Source organism: Silene latifolia, chromosome 10, assembly GCF_048544455.1.
Source record: "Silene latifolia isolate original U9 population chromosome 10, ASM4854445v1, whole genome shotgun sequence".
NCBI classification, from domain to species: domain Eukaryota; kingdom Viridiplantae; phylum Streptophyta; class Magnoliopsida; order Caryophyllales; family Caryophyllaceae; genus Silene; species Silene latifolia.
This window is the reverse complement of record NC_133535.1, coordinates 9,721,570-9,735,884: the sequence shown is the minus strand read 5'-3', so window position 1 is coordinate 9,735,884 and position 14,315 is coordinate 9,721,570.

Genomic DNA, 14,315 nt, shown 5'->3' with positions numbered 1-14,315 from the left:
AGTGTGGGGATGGAATGTTCCGGAGATGTGTTTCAAGAGAGGAGGGCTTGGAGATCGTTGACCGGGTTCACAATTCCGCCTATGGGGGACACTTGGCCACCTCTAGAACAATTGCCAAGATCCTCCAAGGTGGGTTTTATTGGCCCTCCATGTTCAAAGACATCCACTACTTGGTTAAATCTTGTGATGCTTGCCAAAGGGTTGGGAACATTGGGAAGAGAAGTGAAATGCCCTTGACTAATATATTGGAGATCGAGCTTTTTGATTGTTGGGGCATAGACTTTATGGGACCCTTTCCCAACTCTTGTGGAAATGAATACATCTTGGTCGCGGTGGATTATATATCCAAATGGATCGAAGCGGTTGCCGCCCCCACCAATGATAGCAAGGTTGTGATGAAGCTTTTCAAAGGCACAATTTTCCCAAGGTTCGGAACACCAAGGGTAGTCATAAGTGATGGCGGATCTCATTTTCGCAAGAGTACCTTCAAAGCTCTACTTGAATCACATGGAGTGCGGCACAAAACTGCCCTTGCCTACCACCCTCAAACTAGTGGGCAAGTGGAGGTTTCTAACCGCCAAATTAAAGCCATTTTAGAGAAAGTCACCAACAAGAGCCGGAAAGATTGGTCCCAAAAGCTCCCGGATGTCTTATGGGCATTAAGAACCGCCTTCAAGACACCCCTTGGCACCACCCCGTATAAGCTTGTGTACGGGAAAGCTTGCCATTTGTCGGTGGAGTTGGAGCACAAAGCTTGGTGGGCTCTTAAAGAAATGAATTTTGACTTTGATGCCGCCGGAGAAGTACGTTTTCTCCAAATGAATGAGCTTGAAGAGTTGAGATTGGAGGCTTATGAGAGCTCCAAAATTTACAAGGACCAAACGAAAAAATGGCATGATGGGAAAATCATGAAGAAAGAGATAAGTGTTGGGGACCTTGTTCTCCTTTAACTCCAAGATCAAGGTGTTTCCGGGTAAGCTCAAATCAAGATGGTCGGGACCCTTTAAAGTGATGAAAATATTTCCTTATGGCGCTTTCGAGCTTTGGAGTGAAGAAGGAGGAACGTTTAAGGTCAATGGTCAAAGAATCAAGCGCTACTATGACGGTGATAACAAAGGTCCCATCGAAGTGCTCTATCTCGGGGAACCCCTCTCCGAGGAGAGAGCAAATTGAAACTCTTAAAAGCAAATTGGTTTGGTGGTGTTCCACAAGAACCACCATTTGTAAATAGCATGCATATAGATATAATTTGAGAAGTTTGGATTGAACATTCTTGATGAAGTTGAATTCGAGGGTGGAACCCCTAGCCTCGCCCAAGATCCCGACACGAGGCGTCGGTTTGAAAGTTGAAAACTCGAAAAAATGGGCAAGAATAGGACATGGAAGTTTATTGTTGAGAATTAGAGGAAAAACGAGCTGAAAATGAAGTGATGCAACCCCCTGCCGGTGGACCGGCAGCCGGTGCCCTCCACCGGTAGCGCGTTGAAATTTTTTGATAGAAATTTGAAGGAATTAAGCTGAGGAGAATTCCCTGCCGGCAGGCCGGCAGCCGGCCCACCGGCAGGGAGATCCATACTTGTTGAAAAAGGGCGAAAAGTTGAAGGAGAAGAATCCTCTACCGGCAGGCCGACAGCCGGCCCACCGGCAGAGGAATGCATACTGAGCCAAAAATGAAGGAAACATTGAGAGGAGGACTCCCTACCGGCAAGCCGGCAGCCGACCCACCGGTAGAGGATCTCTTACATTGGTGAAAGTTGGGAAATTGAAGAAGAAGGAATCCCCTGCCGGCAGGCCGGCAGCCAGCTCACCGGTAGGGGAATCACTGAACATCAAAAAGGGAGTATAGGGGAATCCTATGCCGGTGGACCGGCAGCCGGTGCCCTCCACCGGCAGCCGGTGCCCTCCACCGGCAGCGCGTTGAATTTATTCTGAAGAAATTCAAATCCCCTGCCGGCAGGCCGGCTGCCGGTTCGCCAACCGGCAGGGGTTCTTTATAACGCACAAACATCACCCGTGAAAACCCCATTTTCTCTAATTACTTTCTCTTTCCTTCTTCACTCATCTCCCTCATTCCTCACCTCCATTAACCCAAACCCACCCAAACCCACCCAAATCACCATTAATCCACCTCCTTACCTCAACATCCTTCATTTCTCTCCTCCTCCTTCCCTTCTAATCCTCCATTCCTTCTTCAAAAATGGCAAGCAAGCGGACAAGATCAGAAATGGCGGAAGCACAACGACTTTTGGTCGAGGCGGCGGCGAATGACACTAACCCGGATCCCGACTTCCCGGATGTTGAGTTCGTCACACAAGAGCAAAAAGGTAAATTTATCTTGTTCAAAAATCGCCCCTTAACCCCGACTAAATTCATTTGTAGACCGGCTATGAGAAATATGGGATTAGATGGAGAAACCTTTGAATTGTTTAAGGGTGTTGGTATGAAAGGCTTGTATGATTTGCACGAGAAAACTTATCCCCGCCTCACATGGGAATTCCTTAGTAGTTTCCGTCTTGATAAGCACCGGCAAACCCGTATGGTCGAGCAAGTACACTTCCGGTTGATGAACCGTGATCACTCCTTGTCCCTTGGTAGACTTTGCCGAATTTTCGGCCTCAACAATCCCCCTAAATTTAAGGCACCCGAGACCGCTCACTTTTCTCGGGTGTGGAAAGCCATATCGGGATTTGATGACCAAACCGGCGTGAAAAGGCCGGAGATTGCGTGCCACAATGCCCCCATTCGCATTTGGCATCGTTTTGTGAGAGGTTCTATTTTTGCAACCCATGAGCCATGGGTTTTTCGGGTTACCGAATTGGAGATTTTGGGGTCTTACTTACTCACCACCCCGGCCCCCTATGAAATCAATGTGGGTCACCATTTGGCCCTCCACTTGCAATCACTTTCTAAATCGCCGGGGCAAAAAGTTCCCCTTCATGTGGGCGGGATAATAACCCGAATTGGCAAGTGCCTTGACCGCCCGGTGAACTTGAACAACTTGAGGTGGATCCGGGGGGAGACCTACATCACCAAACAATGGTTAACGAAAAACCTAGAGTGGATCAAGGTCAATCCTTTTGATGGAATCGAGTATTGGCAAGTGCAAAAGAAGAATTCCGTCCCAATCCCCAATGCCTCCAAATTCAAAATCAAGCCCGGTGAGGAATCCTACCTCCTTGAGATTGAGGAGGAACCCGATGAGACCCGACCTCCCCCGACCAACCCCGTCACCTATGGTCGTGACAACCGGAGGGAAACTCCATCCACTCTCCACTACTCCATGCCCTCCTTCCGACCACCTTCCACCTTCCAACCTCAACCTTGGGGGGGGGGGTAATTTTGGTGAAGGCTCCTCAAGCAACGTCCCTCCTCCCCCGCCTCCTATGCATGCCGATTTGGTCACTTTCATGAGTGACATGCGGTTGGGTTTGCAAACCGCCTCTAGTGAGAGGCGGGGCATTGAACAAAGGTTGGATCGGATATACTATGACACCTCCGTGGGTCAATTTCCGATTTACGATGATTACATGAGGAGGAACTACGAGCACCCCTCCCATCTCCACCCTTCTTACTATCTCGAGCCGGATGGTGGATACCACAAGGATGCGCGGTTTGTCTACGCCGACATCAACATCCGGCCGGATTACTTTGCCGCCCCGGTTTTTCCCCCTCCCGCTTCTCAAGAGGAGGGGCACGATGCTCAATGGTTTGGGGGTACACCCTCCCTTTTCTCCAACCCCGAGGTTGGGAGTGCCTCCGGGGCGGCCACGGGCGGCTTCATCGCGTCCGACGTTTGTTTCGGCGATTCCACCGTTCCCATGAATACCGACGACTTCCTTCGGGAGTCCGCATTTGGAGCGGTGGGCGGGGACGATGATGATAATGATAATGATAACAATGATGATGATGACGGGGACCTTGAGTCCTAGGAGGCCTCCAGTTGGCCTATCTTTACTCCCTTTTCAATCCAAAGCCTTTGGTATGCTCCTCATATTCAATCCAAAATGTCAAGTATGTTCCCTTACAATCCAAACTTCTCATTCATATTTAAATTTTGTATGCATTTAGTTAGTAGGCATATAGTTGCATTCATATAGGATTGCATTAGATTTCAATTTGTAATATATTGTCACATTTAGTTATTGCATTCATATAATATAGCTTGCATTGTATTTCAATATTGCATATAGATTAGATCATGCATTGCATACTTATTTGAAAATCACTAAAAATTTGAAAAATCAAAAATCAACAAAAACATGTTATTTCTTTTCAAATATTCAAAAAACCCCAAAACAAGCCCTTTTAATTTTTCAACTTGCCCTCCCATGTAAATGAATAAGTGTGGGGAGGGCCTAAAAAAAAAAAAAAAAAAAAAAAAAAAAAAAAAACATGCATTTTTAATTTCCAAAAACAAAAATACCAAAAACATGTTATTTTCATTTTCAAAAATTTCAAAACAACAAAAATATGTTCTTACTTTTTCAAAAATATTAAAAATACCAAAAATATGTTATTTATTTTTACTATTCTCTCCCTATACTTTGTTCCATTGAGGACAATGTAAATTTCAAGTGTGGGGAGGGAAATATCCACTTTGTGAATATTTGTTTATATTTGTAAATACTTTTAAATTTGATAAAATTGAAAAAAATCCATAAAAATTGAAAAATTTCAGAAAAAAATACAAAAACATTCGCATTGTATATATATATATATGTTTTGTCTAACCTTTGGCATAGCGCATTAAACATTCGAGGCAAAAAGGAGCTAGAAGACCGCTTGGTATAATCCTTCTATCTCTTACTCCTTTTTACTATTCTTTCTTTTTAGTATCTTGGATATTTTGAAGGAGAATGGGAATTTTGTTGCCTTGGGTGTCTCCTTGGGAGACCTGTGGATTGTTTGGTGTTGATATGTGCTGCTAGGATTAGACATTGGTTGCACGTTTATTTTCATGTTCTTTCGATTCCCGCATGCATTGTCACATGTGCATATGTGTTGTTGTTAGACTTAGTTGCACTTAGTTTGTAAATGTTCTGGATAAGCATGGTCGAGGAAGGGAACCAAGTACCCCCGTGATGAGTTATGCGTCCAATTGTGTCTTTCCCCTCCCCGTGACTCGCACCCGTGACCTCTTAGTTAGCTGAGGGAAACGGGCTTGACCAATGAGTTTGGACCGACCTTGTGAAACTTAGGGCCGTAGGCTAGACCTAAGGCTCGACTTAGCTACTCAAAGGTAAGGGTAGAGCCTCCTAGGGCGGGTACATCCATACCCCGCCCTCATCTAGGTTTGAGAGTAGGCCTCCTCGCGAGGCGTGTCATATCAAGACGCATAAGTGTGTCATTTTGTCCTTAGACCGCGAAATTGCTTTACATTTTGTGCACGTGATATGAAGGAAAATCAGTTTGTATGAACCTCACATAGCCAAGTAGCCTTGTTTTGTCCCTTGCATTATCTCCCTTTTTGTCTCACCCCCTTTGAGCTTTAGCCTTTTCATTTGGCAAACCCACCAAAATAGCTACATCCCATAACCACCCTTCCTTAATCAAGAATTGGTCGGTTTTGTAGTTGTGTCGTAGGAGGTGATTTGGGTCTTGATGGTGGATAGTGTACATGTCCACTTGGGTCGAAATTCGGTGTATATTTGGCATTGTAAATAAATAAGAGGTTTTGAAAAAGAAATGGAAAACAAAATAGAAAAAAGAAAAAGTTGTGGAAAATAAAAAAGAATTAAGTCATGCGTGTTGTATATATTTGTTGTCAAGAAAAGAAAAAGGCGAGCAACACCCCTCCTCATCATTAAACGGGGTAGAAAAAGCCGTTGCTAAATAAAAGGGCAAATTGATGTTTTTCCAAAGTGAGTCGGGTTTACACAATTTTTGCATAATTTGGGAAACCGAGTTTTTGTTAGGGTGTAGACGTTGCTCATTTGTTGAAATAAGAGGAGTATTTTCAAGTTTTTCCAATTTGAGTTGGGTTTATGCAATTTTTGCATGGTTTGGGTGATCTTTGCTATGTTAAGGCATAGACGTGTCTCATGTGTTGCAATAAGAAATGGGTTTTTGGTGTGTCGGCTATTCTTGATTTGAACCCCACATATCCAAACGGTGCTTGCACCAATCCCGTTTTGACCTACTCCCTAGCCCCGTTACAACCCTTGCTTCATATCGTGTGCACTTTACTTTTGTTTGCATTTCGTTGGACATAGGACGATCTTACACATTAGATTGCGGGCACATTTTCGCTAGTCGAGTTAGGAGAGTGATTTTGGTTACTTTTTGCACAAAAATCACCTTGTTCTTTCATTGAGTGACGAGTGAAAACCGCGAGGATGTCGTTGCCTAGGTCCTCTCAGTCATGGGTCTTTATGGTTGAATCTCGTGTCGGTTCGGTAATCCTCTGCGGACTTGCCTGTTTCTCCTTTCCCCGCTCTTGAATGTGTTTCTTGAGCATTGGTCACACGAGGGTTGCTTGGGTCATGCTTAGGGGGTTGGCACCTCCGTTGGAACTTCTGAGACGGTACTCCCGACCGAAACCATGTTCAGTTGCTTGAGAACTCGGCCACTTAGATGAGGAAAGTGGACATTTTGTTAGATGCATTCTATTGCTTGGTTACGTGCTTTCATGATAGTTGCATCGCATTTTTGTAGCAAGACCCAACTTGCCTTGCAATAGGGCACTTTTTCCTCATGAGTGTCAAATTGTGAGTTGAAAGGGCGTTGAGTGCGCTAATACTCGATCGGCTTAGGTAGTAACTCAGTTGAGTGATGCTTATATTGTGCACTCACTCTCCATATCTACTATAGTAGAGGTTTGTGCATTGACTTTGGACTTACTCGAGGACGAGTAAGGTTTAAGTGTGGGGAGGTTGATATACGACTTATTTACACCTTATTTCCCTCTTTCTTCTATGCATTCCTGCTCATATCGAGTCGGTTTCATGTGCCTTTCCTTGCATTTTGTGCCCGATCCCCGTACTTGTTATTTTGTGCATCCTTTTGTAGGAACCGAGTCGAGTATGGAAGAATTGGGGCAAGAAAGGCATTCTAATGCATTTACATGAAGAAAGGGGAGATGAAGGAGCTGAAGACAATCCTCTGTCGGCAGGTCGGCAGGCCGGCAGCCGGCCCACCGGCAGGGGATGTGGCTATGAGGAGAAAAAGGAGGAAACCAGCTGAGAAGATGTTCTCTGCCGGCAGGCCGGCAGCCGGCCCACCGGCAGGGAACACAAACCCATACTTAGGAAATTTTTAAAGAAGTTTTTGGGCAAGAAATTTGAGAACGCGCTGCCGGCACAGACAGCCGGCAGCCGGGCAATCGGCAGAGGGTAGCTCCTATGAAGAAACTGAAGGAAATTTCAAGAAGAAGAATTCTCTGCCGGCAGGCCGGCAACCAGCCCACCGGCAGGGAATTACGCAACACCTGTTTTTCCTCAGTTTTGGAAGAACGCGCTGCCGGCAGAGGGTGCCGGCAGCCGGCCCGCCGGCACAGGACTACGCAGCACGCAAGATGGGTTTTTTCTCTTTTCTTCCCTTAATCCAATGATAGCCTATAAATACCCCTCCCCCCCTAAAACCCTTTTTGCACACAACCCTAGATCTGAAAACTTTCCACATTTTGCCTTAATCTTTCCTTAATCAAGCCTTAATCTTTCCTTAATAATTAGCAATTACTTAGTGAAATTAGTAAGCATTAGTAAGTATCAATTGTTTACACTTGGTTTTGAAGATTGTATTTGGGATTTTGAAGGGTTTTCTTTCTTATTATTTAATCAAGCATTCATCTTTCCTTGTGTTGGTATAATTCCTCTCCTTTCCTTTACTTGTTTATCATTTGTTTACATTTCCCTTGTCTTTTATTATTGCCATAACAATCATCATGTCTCTTCTTTGTGTTATTTGCTTCCCTTCTCTATTTAGCATAATTTCCCTTAATATGAGTGAGTAGATACCTTCTAGGGTTTAGGGGGAGTCTTTATGGAATTCATGGGCATGATTGTTTGAATATTTTGGTCTTTGGTGAATTGTTTATCCTTCTTGTTCATGCACACAAGGTGTTTGTTGAATCGCTCAAGTGAAAGCTTTTGCCTTTCTTTCATTATTGCTTAATTCTCCCATTGAATGAAAGTTTGTGGGGGTCTTGTTGTATGTTTAAGAGAAGTGTCATACTTAATGAGAATTAGTTGCCACCTTTAAGATAATAAAGACTTTGAATTTATATCTTGGGATAAACTCTCACCATCGACCCCTAGATTTATCATGTTTGCCCTTGAACCATTTAGATGACCCCGAAAGCCCTAGCTTTTAAATTAATCGTATTCATTTTCATCAACTTGTTTGTTCAATTGCGCTAGTATTTAGAACCAAAACCTCTTCTTTTAGAATTGATTAAACTTGACTCTTAATCGAATTTAGTAGCAACCCCCGCCGTCCTTGTGTTCGACCCCGACCAAATACTACGCTTTTTCGGGTTTTACAAATAGTTTTGATATAGGGAGTAGACGACAAATTTCCTACTATCAGGCATCGCCCCCGTCTATCGGTGGTGGGTTGGTAGGGAGGCGGTAGCTTCCGTTTTTTTTTCCTGTGTTCCGCTTTGTTTCCTTTATGTTTTTGTTTAATTTCCGCTTTCGTTTTTGTTTCGTCTCTCTTTCTGAGGGCTCTGTCCCCGTCTATCGGTGGTGTCCTTCTCTCAGTTTGAGAGCTTTCGTTTTCTGGTTTGTTTGCAGTTTTCTAATAAGTCAGCAAAAGATCAACGTTGTTATAAATCGTTATATGGTTTTACATATTTTGTCCGATTCATGACTACAATCAATCACGTCAGAAGAAATGGATACTCGACAAGGAAGATTCGGAGACCCTCTTATGGATGAAAGTCTTTTGCGGCGAATCGATCATAGAGACTCTGTTGCAGTGTTTCATTCTATAAACAAGAATTTATTTCCTATGGTTGTAAACGATTTGTATTCGATTGAGCTTGACATATGTTGTAGATGTCGTATGACTTTTTATTAATGATAATAATCTTTTTTCAAAAAAAAAAATAAGCCAACATGACTTGACCTCTTACAAATCCGAAATTAACCCGACCGAAAATCGGCGTTGTTAACTCGTTTACCAGGTGAAAACTTGAGTAGTGAAAGAAATATTCATTAGACTTGACTTGACTCGTTTACCATGACTTAACATCTTACATCCCAGATGTGCCCCATCTATGACTTGAGGTCAATGCATGTTTACATCCCAAATATGCCCGCCCCATGCCCCCATCTCTGTCCTTCTCCAATCGTTAGACTTGACTTGACTCTTCCCTGTAATGACATTTCTTTGAGAAAATGGAGAGAAATTGGACTCGAGTTTGTCCTACTAGATTAGTATAATAGTATTATACAAAGACTAGACATTGACTCTTCATGTCCTTTTGTAATAAATTCTACAGGTAGCAGTTGAACAAGAGTTTTGTGCTGCTTTCATTGTTTTGCTTGGTCCCTCACTTGATCACTATTGTGTTTGTGTAATCCGTCATCGTCTTTGCCTGCTGTTACGCCTGCCTGCTTGCAAGGTTATTGCATTTGGGGCAAATTTCAATTCTGTTGAAACCGGGACTGTGATGCAGACTCCATAACTAAATTCAAGCTAATAGTTGTATCAAGTGTCATGTGTGTATTGTGAATATATTCCCTCCTTGTGTCCTAAAATGGTGTTGCAGTGTTATATCATGTTAAGACATCTTGTGACATTATTGTCATGTGAAACGTCGAAATAACATAGGAATTTATTCTCTCCTTCCACTTATTTCACTGTCTTTACAGTTTAGATTTGTCATCGTATCTTGCATTCCTTCGACAGTTAAGTAATGCTACGGAAATGGGTGAATGTGAATGTAGCTACCCATAGCAGGATGAGTCGTGGTTGCGGGGTGGTTATACAGATGAGGAAGGATGCATTGGTCATACAGTAGTTCAGCAGTTCAATCAAAATAACAAATGTGATTTTTAGTCGACTTCTACTCATGCATGATGCATCGCTTTTAGTTGCTGTGACTTGCGAGTGATTGTTTAGACGTTTGCGTTGCTTTAATTATTAGTACTTGTCTGTCATATCGTTTGGATCTAATTAAGGATTGTAAACTAAGGAGATTGGTAGTGGATTTCACATTTCTTAATTCAACACTTTAAACTTTTGTATTATGTCTTTCGGACTATTTATCTCTCATTTTAATTTCAACAATGTTGATTAGTCTATTCATTATTGAGTGAAATAACGAACAAAAGTCAAGTCCGAATGGTTTCTAGATACTATTCCTTTTGTCTCAATTATTTACCTTAATTAAAATACTCCTCAAAAAAATAAAATGACAAACAAATAATCGAAACTTTGGTGTCTTAGAAGAGTTTCATATTCATTTCAAACTAAACAAATAAACAATAATAATGAGTTCCAAGATCAACAACAAGTCTCTCTTGTGACGGACATATCCGTCACAAGTTTGCGACGAATCAGGTATTGTAATACCCATGTGGGTAGATAAGACAAAACAGATTGCTACTCCCTAGGCATTCTGTTTTTGTCTTATCTACTCCACATGAGTAATATTTGACTCGTCGCAAGCTTGCGACGGATATGACTGTCACAAATGAGAATTTGTGCAAGATCAAATAGCGCTCGTTATGGGTATAGACCTATAATAACATAGGTGCGTAGAGGTGACAAATGGTCAATCGGGTTGAGTTTGAGTTGGGTTATTTTGGGTTCAGTTAGTCTTGCTGAAGACGGGTCGGAGCAAGTGACGGGTAATGCCACTCACAAAACGGATAGGGGTACAAGGTGGGGGCACCCCCATGTGCTTCCCTCTCTCCTCTATTTGGGTCATTTGTGAGAGTAAATGGTATCCGTCACTCGAAAGTGACGGATACGTGCCGTCTTCAATGAGATTTTGTGTTTTGGGTTTGTCATACATCTTGAGTCAAGTCGGGTCATTTTCAATTTTGGGTTTGGTCACTTCAGATCGGTCACTTTGGGATATGTGTCATTTTGAATCAGGTTAATTTCTGTTCAACAGTTAAAACACTCTCTCTTATTCACCATTTTCTTCCTCTCTCATTTTTGCAAAAGAAATAAGAAATTAAATTTGGACCACACAAAACACGTTACCCCACATACTATTGAATTTGGACCACACAAATCAACTCAAAAAAAAATAAGTAAGAAAACCTGAATAATCCGTTTAAGGAAATAGGGAAGAAAATGGTGAATGGAAGGGAGTATTATTTAGCACAAATACTAATTTGAAAACGAAAGTTATTTTACAGTCACTCATTTGTTATGGAGCGACGAAACCAGTGAAATCTTTATTTGATATACATAATACTAATACGACTTAATATTCACTTTAAATCGGATCAATTACCATCGAAGTACTCACCTACAATAGGTGGGTAATATTATAACTCAAACCACAATTACCGTCGAAGTGGCTTCAATCGGATCAACATTGTGTCATGTTTGAATTAGGTCTTTTCAGGCAACTTACAGATCTCGGGGAAACCATATCGGGTCGGATAATATATTTATCAACCCTACCAGCCGTACGGGTACAATTCTTAATTGGCGCGAAGGGCAAAGGGAGATTTTGTGAACTAACTAGCAGTGAATCAAATAGAAAAGCCGAAATTGTAATCAAAAATTCAAAACCCTAACTTTTTCAATTCAAATTTAAAATTGAATTGATTCTTCAAGTTCAAAATTGAATTAATTCTGGAATTAAGAAGACTGGAATCTCCGCGAGGATTAGGTATAAATTCCTTCCTTTTCTCAACTTTATTTTCGCTATTGAAGAATTATTTCCTGTGCTAGTTCCTGCAGTTCATGATTCCACGAATTAAGCTTTAAATTTGCAGAAGTTAGGGTAATCTCATTACACGCATTTGCATTTAGTTTTATATAGTTGATATTCGTAAATCCCTAATTAGTAAAGCGTGGCATATACAGAATTGTTCATGTAAAGAACTTAAGAACTATACTTCTATAATCGGGGAAGTAGTGATTGACCCCCATAACTTTGAGCAATTGTGAAATTAACCCCCATAACTTTCAATTAGAGTGATTTGGCCCCATAACTTACATAATAAGTGAAATTAAACTCATTTATCAAAATCTCACGAGAAATTCAATTTATCATATCAAAAAATTGAAAATGGTTAATGTTTTTATGAAAAATACAAAATAAAAGTTTACAAAAATAAATTAAAAAAAGCATAATTAGATAAAAAAAATTAAAATACTTTACAAAAATCAAACAATTTATTATTTTTAAATAAAGTACAGATTTTTCAACTTTTTTTTACAATTTTTGTAAGAAAAATTCAATTGCAAAATATTTTGTTAGGTAGTTGTGTTAAAATCAGAAGTTGGAATAAAATATTTTCATGACAAAAAATATAATAAAAGGGCAAAAAAAATATTCAAAATATTCTATTTTTCAACATTTCAAAAAAATCCACATAAAATTGTTAATTGTTTTTTTTTAACAAAAATCATACCGAATTACATACGTATGTAAAAAAAAGTTGAAAAAATATTTTGCAATTGAATTTTTTTTACAAAAATTGTAAAAAATAGTTGAAAAATCTGTACTTTATATAAAAATAATAAATTGTTTGATTTTTGTAAAGTAATATTAATTTTTTTCTATCTAATTTATGCTATTTTTTTATTTTATTTTTTAAAACTTTTATTTTCTATTTTTCATAAAAACATAACCATTTTTTTCTCAAAAAAAAACATAACCATTTTTACTTTTTGTGATATGATAAATTGAATTTCTCGTGAGATTTTGATAAAGGGGTTTAATTTCACTTATTATGTAAGTTATGGGGCCAAATTACTCCAATTGAAAGTTGTGGGGGTTAATTTCACAATTGCACAAAGTTATGGGGGTCAATCACCGCTTCTATAATAGAACGGTTTTGGAGAAGCTTTTATTTTTTTTGGGTGTCTCAATCATTTGCTGTCTTTTCTATTTTAAGAATGAACTTGATGAGCAATTTGATCATTCACACTCAATTTGTTCCACTTGTCATTTAGTAATGGCTCATTTCTCTTTCCTTGGTATTTGTGTCAAAACCAAAGTACAACAATTAACCGGTACGGAGGGAGTATTATACAAAGATTAGACTTTACAAAGACTTAAGACTCTTCATGTCCTTTTGTAATAAATTCTACAGGTAGCAGTACAACAAGAGTTTTGTGCTGCATTCATTGTGCTGCATTCATTGTTTTGCCGGCCTGTCATGGGTCCCTCGGCTGAGGGTAGAACGGTCTTTCCACCTGCTAGCCACTTGGCCACTACGTGACAAAAGGTGAAAGTCTATAAATACTCCACTTCCCTCAACGAGAAGAGGATCCGAAATATAACCTAAACCACTCATAATCTGGTATAAACTCCCTTATCTCTCTACAATATACTTTGCCAAGTATCACACAACTTAATCCCTTTAAGTTTACTGACTTGAGCGTCGGAGTGAGTACGCTTAGGGCTGTAAATGATCTGAGCCGGCTCGACAAGCCCTCGGAATCGGCTCGGTCAAAGCTCGGCTCGAGCTCGGTCAAAACGAGCTCGAGCTCGAACTCGAGCCGAGCTTGGCTAAATACGAGCCGAGCCCGAGCTCAGCAAGGCTCGGCTCGGAAGCTCGTTTAGGCTCGTTTATAATTTTTTTGTACAATATTTATATTTTTAATATTAATTTTATTATAAATTATATGTTATTTAGTCATGTATAATTATATTATATTATAATAATTTTTAGAATTTTATAATCTTATTTATTATTTAAAAATATTTATATTTAGTTAGATTAAAAAAAGTTAGAAAGTGAAAATAATATAAAGACAAAACGAGCTCGATTCGAACTCGAGCCGATCTCGAGCTTTTTCCGAGCCGAGCTCGAGCTTCAATTTTTTAAGCTCGACGAGCTTCGAGCCGAGCCCGAGCTCGAGCTAAAAAATTCGAGCCGAGCCCGAGCCCACCCGAGCTCGAGCTCAAATCGGCTCGTTTACACCCCTAAGTACGCTCGGTGCCAAGCCGAGCCCTCAGTTTGTTCATTGTTTCAGGAGAGGCCGAGAGGAAGAGTCAAGCAAAGTCATCATTCAACAAGCTTACGTGGTAACAAAACTGCTCCGTAATTACACCCGGAACAATTACTCTTTTAAGGAATAATTTTTATGAAATGTAGTTGAGGTTATATCAAATTACTTCCTTCGTTCCGTTCAATAATTTACACTTTTGTTTTTTTGGGTGTTTACACTTTCCT